This window comes from Lytechinus variegatus, chromosome 4 (assembly GCF_018143015.1).
Source record: "Lytechinus variegatus isolate NC3 chromosome 4, Lvar_3.0, whole genome shotgun sequence".
In the NCBI taxonomy this organism is placed as follows: Eukaryota; Metazoa; Echinodermata; class Echinoidea; order Temnopleuroida; family Toxopneustidae; genus Lytechinus; species Lytechinus variegatus.
The window spans coordinates 19,635,835-19,645,179 of record NC_054743.1 but is presented as its reverse complement, the minus strand read 5'-3'; the positions used below and the strand labels follow the sequence as shown (position 1 = coordinate 19,645,179).

At 35.7% G+C, this 9,345-nt stretch overlaps 1 long non-coding RNA gene across 1 annotated transcript; it reads left to right on the top strand.

Moving 5' to 3' along the window:
* The first annotated feature begins 519 nt into the window (after positions 1–519).
* Positions 520–3,994, top strand: LOC121412592. The gene is made up of 3 exons (XR_005969639.1): positions 520–650; positions 2,710–2,844; positions 3,849–3,994. It is a non-coding gene; the product is annotated as an uncharacterized LOC121412592 (long non-coding RNA).
* Positions 3,995–9,345: the final 5,351 nt, after the last annotated feature.

The window sequence follows — 9,345 nt, the reverse complement described above, 5'->3', positions numbered from 1 at the left end:
CTTTTAGTCTCATGTTAGTCTTTTCTGGGGATTATATTTTGATGGACATTTGTCGTCTGACAAGCTGTCAGAACTGTTTAAATCTCATATATTTTTATTAGTAATGTACGATCAATAATGATCAACATTTTGTCCCAATTTTACATTGATTAATCATTTTGTTCGTCGATTAGTAATATTTCATTGTTATAAATTTGGAGGGGTTCAACATTCTCGATTATTACATCTGCATCGAATTCATTTTAGAAGTGCTATTCGTTAAGCATATAAAATATTTCTCACACAATTATTAATATGCATAGGGTATATAGTATGCGCCTTTCCTAAAAAGCGTTTATTATGTACATACAAACTAGAAAAAATATGGGTTTTAAATGCTAGTCTGAAAATTGAATAGTGTGGAGATTGTCTAATCATAAATGACAAATCATCCCGGTATTTTGAAGCTGAAGGACAATGAAATTTATCTCTTCTACTTACCATGCTTACAGAAGATGATGATTTAGATTTGAATGACGTGGAGCTGCAGAACTGGTTTAAGAGGGCTTTCAACAAGGTGAAACATGTGGGAAAGTCGATCGGCAATGACATCAAGAAAGGAGTCCAATCTGGGTGTGATGTAGTCAATCAAATTCCTTCACGTGATTTAGGTAAGTGCGCCATCAACCATGTCAACTGTCAATGTTCAGTGAAACGGTATTCAGGGAGCGTTTCACTATATATTCTCTTCCGACAACTTGTCAGACCTTCACCTTAAAAAAATTGGCTTACTGAGAAGCAATGTTACTACGGTAACTGACGGATTAAAAAAGACTTCGTTTGACAATATATTTACGAGGCCGCCATCATTTTCAAGCTTAATCGCTCGCGATGGCGATCTCCTGCGTTCCTTTTAACTATGATATTTACTTTCAAGTTAATACTATTTTCTATGCTTATATGACTATTGTATTATTGTTTTGTAAAACTTGAAGGTTTTATACTTTAGTATAGTTATGTTGCATATTCATCATGAGCTGATGAATGCAGATATCAAATCAAATAAAAATCAAATAAAAAATCGGAAGTTGTCAAACGAAGTTTTTGTTACACCCTACAAGTCCCTTTCGTTTACTCTGTGAAACATTTCCCACAACGTGTGGGTAATTGTCACCTAACTTGATATAAGTAAATAGTGTCAGATTATAAGATAAAACACTAAAATAGTAACTGACATTGAAAGTCATTCATTGTTTTTTGCCTTTGTTGGATTTTGTTTATTATTATTCAGTTCAGTTCATTTATTTCAAATTCCATACAAAAATAACATTAAGAAAATACATATATCTATACACAACAGGAAAGCAAAGATTAAACAATAATTTGGTATACGTGGTATATACGAATAATGTTAACATATTTAATTAGGGGAAAGCCACAAAAAGCCAGATGGCTTGTCGAGCAGGCTACCCTAGTAGGGGGAAATAAATTATTGTCAATATTGAAATAAATAAGATATAAAACTATGTTGAAATTAAATTAACAGAAGAAAAGGACAGATACCACACAATCCTATACAAAGCAGCATATCTAAAATTTCTTTGTAAGATATCTTTTATTTTCAATAATATCAGGCTGATGAACTCACATCTCTCATTCTTTTGTCCATGTTTGTTCATGATTCTGTGTTACGAAGTTTCAATCATTCCCCCAACTTCAGATATAATTCAATAAAAATTGCGTTCACAAACTCCAAAAATAATCCGCATTATTTTTTTAACGAGCGCCCGACCTGAAAAAGGTGGATAATTGTCATGGCAACTGCACAAGCCCCCTCCGACGGGGTTGTGCAGGTTTCACGGGCCTAATTACTAGTGGCAGGCCATAGATATTCATTCGAGCCAACCCATTGCTATTTTTTTTTATTTTGATATGGCTGATTGACAAAGTGTATGCATATGATTGTTCATCTAACACTGATTCTATTTTTGGTAATTACTGAACTTCCTTTTCCCAAATTGGGAAGAAATATCACAAATTTTGGACTATATTTTAACTGGCGGAAGGATTAGGGCTATTTTGCTGTTTGAGGAGATGAATCTGCTCACCCTGACGATGTCTTCAAACACGCAAATTTATTTTTAAAATGAGCAGGTCGAGGGACCCTTTTCTGGTCAGATATGAATTGCCAGATATATATCCTATCCACTGGTAGTAAACATTCGACCCCCGAATTTCATCCTTATTTTTTATGAATTTTTTAAAGTGCCAATTTAACACATGAGTCTATGGGGAATGAATTAGGCCTGTGAGACCTGTGCTGGAAAAGGGTGACCTTTTTTGACCGCACAATGGCAATTATCAGCATTACGTTGGAAATGCATTCACAAAGCCAAAATCTGGTCCCGATGCTGCTATTATTCGGATAACTCTGATCCAGCTCCGATTTTACAACCAAATTATGCGGATAATATCCGCATAATTGGGTTTGTGAAAGGGGTATATTTGCAGATAATTGGAGGATGAGTTTGTGAAAGGGGTATAATTAGACATCATGATTTCGCTACCGATTTTTGTAAGTCAAGACCATTCAAAACAGCTCGTTTATCTGAATGAAAAAGTCCCATCTTATTGATGTGCTGATGCTCTTTCCTCTTTTAACTGGAATAAATTTAGTATTATAGATGTATCAGCAAGACTCCTGTCTATTTTTCCTTTTAATTGTTTTAGCCTATAGAATGTCAGTTGCGTTTCCTGAGAAGATTTCAGAAGACATGGAATATGGCCTCTATGAGACAGCCGATGTTAAGAAGCTTGTAAATGGCGTTCGCAAGGCTTGTGGCATCATTGGATAATTTCATCAAAGTGAGTCTATTACTGTAACGGGCCAGGGGCGGATCCAAGTCCCCGTCCCCGATGAATAAATAAAGGTTTTCACCCCCAATTTGACAAGCAAAAAAATGTTCTCGCTTTCAAAGGGGAGGGAGGGGGAGGGTCACTTGTGTTAGAACGGCATATTTACATTACCGTACAAATTTTGATTATGCCTCTCAAGGGAGGGGGGGGGGATGCGCCTGATGTGCCCCCAGTGGTCTACTATCTTATGCTTCGTAATGTAGAACTTATCATTCTCTTCAAACAAACTTTATTGTTAATATGAATTTATTCTTCGGGTTGCGAGATGTCGCGCTAAATATCCAATTTCATTTTTACCATGTATATCAAACAGGCCTACCACGGGAAAGTCCAGGTTACTAAATTAAATGTGAAAACAATTGATATTGCTTCTGTAAAGGGAAATTTACCCCAACAAAAGGTTGATTTGAATTAAAAGAAAACAATCAAACCATCTTAACGCTGAAAATATCATCGAGGGAGTTATTACATGTCAAAGTTTTGCTAAATTCATATGCGTTGGTTGGTATGCAAATGAGGGAACCAATAATATATATATATATATAACTAATCAATTTTCTACTTCCTCCCTAAAAATGTGAATTGAAATTGGTGCAAACTACTGTATTTTTGTTAAGTTATTCCTTACTGTATTTGTGCAAGAATCAAAACATTGTATAATTCATACAATGCACAAAAGTCACAGCGATTTGGTGACATCATCGAAATATCAATGCACCAAGCATTTAACTTCTTTATGCAAATCACTTTAAAATATCTTAAACTTTCTTGTGTTTTGTTCCTTTTTATTCTTTTCTACATTCTTGTTTGCCTTTTCCTTTATTTTCAAATAAAATTCCTGTTGGGGTAGACTTGAACTATTGGAATGGATACCCATCTTAATTCGGAAAAAAATGAAAGACAGATTCATGAAATATAAACAGTGTTTATTTTATGTGTTCTTTTTTTCACAGGTAAGAGCAGGTTCCTGAGATGGGGATCGATACAGACCTACCAAACCTTATTTCTACCAATATCCCCACATCTGGGGCCCGTCTTACAAGAGGTTGCGATTGATCCGATCAATCGTATCTATGGAACGTCAGCAGCAACGTCAACATCTAAAATGCCCGTGCATGTGATCAAAATATTTTCTAGAAATTATGTAAATTCATACATTCACTGTTTTCTTGACAATTCAGTATACTTCTCTTTGTTTCCAAAGGACATAAAATAGATTTCCAAAATGAAAAACAAAATGACATTCATGGATTTCCATATACTTGAGATTGATCGGATCAATTGTAAATCTTTGTATTAAAGACGAGGCTCTGATATTTGGACCACAACCTTAGTTATCCAATTTACACATCGGACACTGATGTAAAGATTGATGTGGTGTACTGTGCAGACGTTCTTGGTAACTTTACACCCATTTTGCAGTGTAAATCTAGCTCAGAACCTGCAGAAGACACTATCATACGTTTACCTCAAAGCATTTACATCTTTCTCCTTGCAGTAAACATTAATTTACTAAATATTACTTGAATATACCCCAAAGGAATAAAAAAAATCATGAAAATAAATGTGTTATTATTTGTTTGATCACTGGGTTCTGGTTTTGTAAAAACATTTAGCCCGAAAACAAATCTTTAAACTCCGATAGTAAGAAAGAGAATACTACAATAAGTATTATCGATCAAAGCACAAATCTGTACTTCGAAAGAGTGGGTCATCACGACACACTGTTTAAAAATCATTAAAGAAATAAATGAATAAATCAAATCTTATCTTATCTAGTGAATTTGAATACAATGACAAGATCGAACTTTGATACAATTTTTGGAATGGTATTTACTGTATCGCTCTCCGTAGTCGTGATGTGTAATAAAAATCAGCAAAATTAATATTTGAAACTATAAATGACGGCTACTATCGAAGAGTGATAAATTGTAGATAGATATAATGAGGCTGGATGGAAAGAACAGAAAAGATGAGATACATGGGACATAATATCAACCAATTACGAAGGGAGAGAAAAGGAAAGAAAGAGAGAGAGAGAGAGAGAGAGAGAGGGAGGGAGAGAATGATGAGAGAGAGGGAGGGGGGGGGGGGGAGAGGGGACTTCAGTAGTTTTCAAGTATTACTGAATATGTGATATTATAACAAGCGTTATGAAACGGCCATTTGGTAGGAAACAAGTTCTTGATAGTACTTGGACAACACCTTTTTATCATAACATTCTAGTTTCATTTTGTAATAAAAAATAAGTTGGCAATCCAGTCATTCCGTAACCCGAATGCTAAACTTTGGAAAATAAATTATCTATTCTTCCGAATCAAGATCGAAACTACTACTTAAGATCATATTATAGCACTGTTATTTATCTGCCTGCACGAAATATCTAGAACAACATCACGACGGAATGAACTTATAACATTTTCATTTAATACACCATTCGAAATACACGATAAATTGTTTCATGAATGCAGGTATAACACACACTTTTTTTGCTTCTATATATCTTTCTGCGATATATATATATAACTCTTTGACGTCATAAATTTTTGAGCTAAAAATCTCGCTGGTTCCAAATTCACTCCAATGAACATTACGAAATGGAGTTTATTTCTATCAATTAACTTAATACAAATTTCATAGAAAATATTAAACAATAATAAAACGTATTTTGTATATCTATGATCGTCCCCATATCTAGCTACAGTCTAAAACCCCTAAAGGCTTTCTTTCCCAAAGTAACAATATTATTTTGTAATGACACTGGTGCAATGTGAGGTTGCGAAGCTGCATGAGGAAATAATAAATTACTAATAATAAATTAATTACCTTGTACATTGCGCACTGTCTTGTAAACGGTAACATAATTAAACTTTAGTATCTCTATTTTCAATCCACATATAAAATATGGACTCTTTGCAAAATTGTCAAGTGCATTATCCAGCCAAAAAAGAGAAAGAAAATTATCATTATTACCAGTATATAATCAAGGAGAGGTGATATCTCCTTGATATAATAGATACAAGGCGAATAATTCAACATTTTTTCAGGATTTGTGCAGAATTGATTATTTCTACAGAATATCGATTTTAAAAAGCTTTTGATTGAAGAACAGAATACAGGTTTAGAAATCAATCTGACGGATATTTAGTCTGTTGGCATTTACATGTGTGTTTGCTATCTCATGACACATAGAGTAAAATGAGATTATTACATTTGTACAAAATAATGTTTAAGTAACAAAAAACGCACCGATATAGATACTCACAATTCTTATCACATACACAATTACAACGTATATACATCAAAGTCTAAAACACCCATTTTACTTCGTTCTACTCTGCACAAATCTAAGAAGTTCATGTACATACGGCGTCTGGCATCGTCGGGAGGTTCACACTGGAAATATATACCTGTGGTTTCATATTTACTATTTTAGAACTTAAGAAATGCTGTGAAATTGCCTTTAGTCATGTTAGTCTCTTGCCACTGGAAAATGAGTGAACTGGCGACACGACTGCTGTGTGACCGAATCATCAGTAGGAAATGAACAGCATTGTACAGGATTTTCCTGATCTACCCAGAATGTAGCCGTTATGTGGGTTGAAGAGTACGTAACAGGACTCAGAAATACACACTCCGTCAAGTCTTGAACATGTTGAAAGCAGGTTAGGTTACCCTTCCCGTCGTTGCCGACCGTTGCGGTGCAGTGCAGTTCTTTCCATTTGGTGCCATACGAAGAGGAACGAAGCTTACACTGTGCCTCACCGGGAGGAAAGGTGACATCTATGTAAGCCACTTGGATTAGATTGGTAACGCGATCATCAATTGTTTCCCTCAGTGCTAGAATGTAGAACCCTCTATCGGATCGTACTATCTCCTGAAGCAACATGGACACCATCACCAAAGTTTTGTTCCTGATGAATTGCACCAGGACACGGTGTCTTTGTCCAGGTGAAAGACACGATGTATCCATGATCCCATCCACGCAGAAGACACAGTCTTGATCAGGTGCAAACAAGTCGTAGGAGTAGGTAGCTTCGCTCGAAGCATTGTCATGGTGAAAGAAAACTATGGCATCTTCCCCCTCAGGAAATTCATAGACTTGTCTTCCTCTTATGGAAGCAGAAGATATTCCCGAAATAGCAAGGCTAATGAAAAGTACTGATATTGTGTGTGTTAGCCCCATTCTGCCCGTACAGATAGAGTACCTCAGACTACTTTTTCCTTTGAATTATGCAAATCTTATGTCCCAAGGCTATATACTAGCTCAACGTCAAAAAACGTTATCAACGAATGAAAATTCCTCCCGGATAAAAATAAACACTGCATAAACCTTTGAGTATATCACGAAACTCTTAAGTTGCCTGAAATTTCTGGAATGCAGTTCATCCCTTCAACTTTGGTAATACAAGAATAACGTGCAATTGAAAGATAAAGCGAAATCAATTACTTATCTGACAACGAGCGAAGATAAAACTGATTTTCAAAGTTTCTTGTAAGTGCCATTGTCTGTTGTCTAATTTCCGATTGCTCTGCGCTGTCCAGAACAAGACACGTTTCAGGGAAAGTGAGTTTATCAAAGTGTCACGCTGATTCCCCACACATCTCTCGTAATGCTCTTGTAAAACAATAAACAAATCAAAGAACCACTTCCGTTGTTCAAACGAATAGAAACTCATTATTCACCCTTTTGTGATTGGAGCACCCGCTGCTCCTTATAATTTATCACTCAAGTCGAAACCTTGAAGATTAATTCCAAAGAAGAGTTTCGATCAAAACACTTCGAGAAAATGGAGTATCCAGTGGGCACGATTGATGAAAGAAAAGTTTCTGTTTATTGCTGATTGCATCCCTCGTTTGAAAGAGCTACTCAATAAGTGCTTGCATACAATTTGTGTGCTCCTTAAACAACCTAACATGAACAAAATTACATTTTACTTGGCGTTATTTGGCGTTTCTAAATACACGATCTCAACTTCTGCAACTACTGTAATGCAGCACGGTCGGTTGTCTTTTTCAGTAATGCCTCTATTGCTAGTGTTTATGCTAATTCAGCATAATGCAATGCATATCTTGTGCTCGAGTAATTTTGCGTTTATAACACAACCCACAGATGCCACCGTACATGAAGGTGAATCGGTGTCATTCTATGACGTGCCCTCCACGCCACAAACATTCATTCATTCACTCACTCGAGTGAGTGAATGATTGGTACGTATTTCATTCGAGTGCACCCTCCTATCCAGCGTTCCTGTTTCCTCTGCATCGTCATACTGGACGAACAGCAAGACCGAGAATGTTCAACAGAAACCGTTTGCCAAAATTACAACATCAACAGACGAAGAGCGGATTACCTCCCGACTCCTCTTTCAGAACGTTACAAGAGAAATGGACGCTTTGTATAGATGTTCATTGTTAATTCATGGTCTGTCAGTCCAAATATTATCTTCCACCTATGCAAGACTAAATGTTATCATCACCACTTTCATTACCATCATTATTATCATCATCCCCACCATAATCATCAACATCATTATCATAATCACCGCTATCATCACCGTCAGTACCAACAATACCATCATCACCATCCCCATCATTGCTATTGTTATCACAATCGATTTTTTTTGGGTAAAAGAATCCTCATCAAAATCAACACCCTTGTCATCACGATTACCAACATTATTAGCACTATCATCATTACAGTCGTTATAACTACCATCATCATCATCATCACTATCAACAATATCCCCGCTATTTATCATGGTTGCGAGGGGGAAATCGCTAGGTCTACACCCAATTTGTGTATTTTTTTGTTTAGTGTCAGCATTCACTTCGTCTATGAAGCCTTATGTGCAATTGCTATGTCGTCCCTTTACCAGTTTGTCTAATTTCCAGTAAGACGATATCAATTTCTTCCTAGATCCACTTTGTCTAACACCACCGGTTAGGTGAACTATTAATGAACCTTATTCCAATTTGACAAAGTGCAAAAAAAAATAAGTACGTAGTCATTAGACCATCCGGATATCAGACTAAATGACAATTAGACCAAGTGAGTGATAGACTAATTCATGTTTTGATCAAATGGTTGATATACTCAATAGGTAGTAGAGCAACTCCATTTAGACATGATGATGTCAGATGATCTTAGAATTAGACCCTTACTAGTAAATCAGTAGGGTAAAAACCGACTGCATTCCTTCCCATTGTTCTTATACAAATACATGAGGAGATACTTCATTACATGATATTTTTTTTGTTTATTATTGATCTTTATCGACAGCACAAGTAATACCACTTGATCATACTAGGTGCGAGATTGCGTAAATCATGTTAAATGTTATCGTTAATTAATTTTTTATATTGCATTTTACATCAATAATGAGTTTTCAATTTCCTGTAAATACATTGACCGTGATGACTAAAACTATTACATGTATCAAGAAAACG